This window comes from Lipotes vexillifer, unplaced genomic scaffold (assembly GCF_000442215.2).
Source record: "Lipotes vexillifer unplaced genomic scaffold, Lipotes_vexillifer_v1.1 scaffold810, whole genome shotgun sequence".
Lineage (NCBI taxonomy): Eukaryota > Metazoa > Chordata > Mammalia > Artiodactyla > Lipotidae > Lipotes > Lipotes vexillifer.
Window position 1 is genome coordinate 1,851,200 of NW_006797357.1, and position 3,242 is coordinate 1,854,441.

The following is a 3,242-nucleotide window of genomic DNA, read 5'->3' on the forward strand; positions in this document are numbered from 1 at the left end:
TCATGAATTACTATATTGTACACATGTAACTTATGTAATATTGTACATCAACTATACTTCAATTTAAAAAGTCTCACCTTAAAGCAAAATAAAGAACTTTCAATTTAAAAAAAGTGGGTGGGCGGGCTTCCCTGGTGGCGCAGTGGTTGAGAGTCCGCCTGCCGATGCAGGGGACGCGGGTTCGTGCCCCGGTCCGGGAAGATCCCACGTGCCGCGGAGCGGCTGGGCCCCTGAGCCATGGCCGCTGAGCCTGCGCGTCCGGAGCCTGTGCTCCGCCACGGGAGAGGCCACAACAGCGAGAGGCCCGCATACCGCAAAAAAACAAAAGGACAGGAGGCCCGGGTAACGCAAAAAAAAAAAAAAAAAAAAAAAGTGGGTGGGTAGCGTTTTCCTGGGTATTCAAAATTAGCAAGGACTTTTGTTTACTAAACAACATTTCAATCAGTGTTGATCTGCTTGAAATGCAACATTGTAACTTTAGGTCCTCTATTTTAATTCAGCTGTACATCCCTGTGTTCAAACACCTGGTTACAGCAAGAAGAGGATCTCCTAGGTTTTAAAATAATTTTTTGAAGGGTATATGTCAGAATAATTTTGGGAAAAGAAAAGCCCTACTCTCCTTCCCTTCCCCCGAATCTTCTCTTTCCTCTTCCTATCTAACTTTCCTCACTCCACAAATACTTATTTTTTTAACAGTAATTTTATTAATCTCTTTAATTATTACAATTAACACAATAACAAATTGCCATAATTTGCTGAGTTACAGTTTTTAGCAAACGGAAGACAGGCAGGCAAGATAGAACAAGATCTCTTCCTGTGTCAGTCATCCATCCAGTGCATGCCAGTGAAGCAGTAACCGTGCATCAAATGCTGACTTTACCCAAACTTTTGGTCACTCGGATAAAAAAGCACCAACAGAAGTAAAATTCACAGTGAGTCTCTCTGGCTCTCAGACAAGCAACTTTCTGGCCAGGTACACCTTCTAGAACCCAGCGGCCCAAATAAATCAAGACTTGCTCAGATTTTTGAGTTTTCCAGAGGAGATCCTAAATATTTGTTTTATGGTTTCAAGTAATTAGTCAGTCAGAAAAAGGGCCAAAGATTATTTGATCATAAAAATTTTCCTGCGAAAGCATTCCATTTTTAGTTAAAATGAAGCACAACCACCATCAGAAAATGTTTCTAAAACGCTAAGAGAGTCTAAAACCCACTAACACGGAGAATACAGTTTCTACATGAAAACTCGTGGCGGGGAGCCCCTGGTTGGGAAGGTGAGCCAGGAGAAGGGTGGGAGGGAGCTGATGGGTTGCCCCGGGGGCCTGGGGTGCAGGGGCAGGAGGGCCTATTCCTTGCCCAAAGGTGGCATTTGGACAACATACAGGACACAGCATCAGGTGTGTCCTGAAGGCCCCTGCCACCTAGCATCCTTAGCAATCATAAGTGCACATGGACTCTCTCCACTTCCTCTTTCAGTTTCCACCTCTATAAATGTGGCAGCAGCAGAGGCAGTGCCTTCCCAGGAGAGGCGGGGTCTTTACCTTGTGTTCGTTAGATTTTCACAGAGAGGTCAAGAGATTCAACAGCTTTCTAGTGGGGAGATTTCTTTTACATATCTGGCAATAAGTAGTACATTTTATTACTGCCATTTATCTCCATGGAGTTTTTGAGTGCATCTAAAATAAGAAATTCTGCTTCAAGTTATAGTTTTGCAGTACTGAGAGGTACTTAAAAAGTGCCTTACAAAAAAATTCTAATTCTACCTAGAAGGAGGTAGAAAAACCATCCCAGGCCAGAGACTCCTCATGGCGAGTGGCGAGTGGCCCAAGACGGGAGGGGTGCCCTGCAGCACCTTTGTGCTCCTAGCCCAGGGCCTCCAATAAGTCCCCTTTGTGGGGGACACAGCAGACTGCTCCTTAAGAATGCCCCCAGTGCCCTGTCCTGCCAGTGAAGTCACCTGGTAGACCAGGCTGCAGCAGGTGCCAGAGGCCCTTTGCACCAGCCTCTGATGGGCGCCCCCTTTCTCTGTGCACAGCTTCTCTGCCTGCCCAGCACCCAACACTGAGAGGCTGTGGGTACACTGTGGGTACCCAGGCCTCTCCGACCTAGTGGGATGAAAGGGACACAAAGACAGAACATGCCTCCATGGGGAGGACGGGGCGACATCGCCTTTGACCTTAAACCCACTGCTGTAGGGGGTTGTGTAAGCGGTACAGAAACGTTTTGGTCCATAGAGGCAAACCCAAAATCAGAGGAGGGTTAGTCGCAATCACAGAGTTCCAGATTCCTGACCTGGTATGCAGCATCATAGTTCAACCTGCAATTTCAGTTTGATTAGACTGTTATTAGGTAGCATACAAATTTGCTAGAGGAAAAAACCCCTTGAGCAATCTTGAAAAAGATGAAATAGCAGAAAACTTACAGAGACATAAATTTATTTATATAATTTCAAGGGAAACATCATCGAAAGCTTCAAGTGGAAGATAATTCCATTGACAATGAACTTAAAACAAAAAAAAAATCATCATTTTTCTGAATTTTGGATAATCTTCAAATATCTCATGGTACCACTGGTGATGCTGCTGAGCCCTGGTGAACAGGACACAGAAGGTGAACAGAGCCCAGCCTTGAATGGACCAGCTGGCGAGGGTGTAGTCGCACCACTGGACGACTTCGCGGAAGTAGCTGGCTGCAGTGATGTATTAAAACAAGCCCCTCCTTGGTATTTTATATCCGGTCTCCCCTGGTTTCCTGAAGTTCCTAAGGCCATGATCTGAATGGATGTTTATCAGCATGCCTGTCAACCACACGACAAAACCTGTTAGAAATCAGGGGTCAGTGAGCCAGTCGTCAGCATGCACTGCATACTGGCTCAGGTATCTACTCTGCAAGTAGCCAGTTATAGGTGCAGAACGTGAATGCCAATATAAAGGCGTACAATGGTGTGGGCTTTCCAACTTGGATCTGAAAAGGGGAAAATCAAGGCCCGTTGCACGTAGTAGATGAGGAACATGGCCAACAGGATGCAGTTGGGCCCAGTGGTTGAGGTGCTCGGCCGGCGGGGTCAGCCCGGCGAGGAGCGGCAGGGCCCGCTAGGGCAGCTCCTGCACCGCCCAGACGGCCTGCGCAGGCAGCCGAAAGGCGGAGCGCACTGACGCGTAGCGCCCGTAGGGCTAGCCCACCAGCTTCAGCAGCACGTAGCACAGGAAGTCCGGGGCGCGCTCCAGGTAGGGAGCACGTTCAGC

General features: G+C 47.5%; 1 pseudogene; it reads right to left on the reverse strand.

Annotated features, from left to right (window-relative positions):
• Positions 1-2,501: 2,501 nt before the first annotated feature.
• Positions 2,502-3,242, reverse strand: LOC103082379 (3-oxo-5-alpha-steroid 4-dehydrogenase 1 pseudogene; annotated as a pseudogene).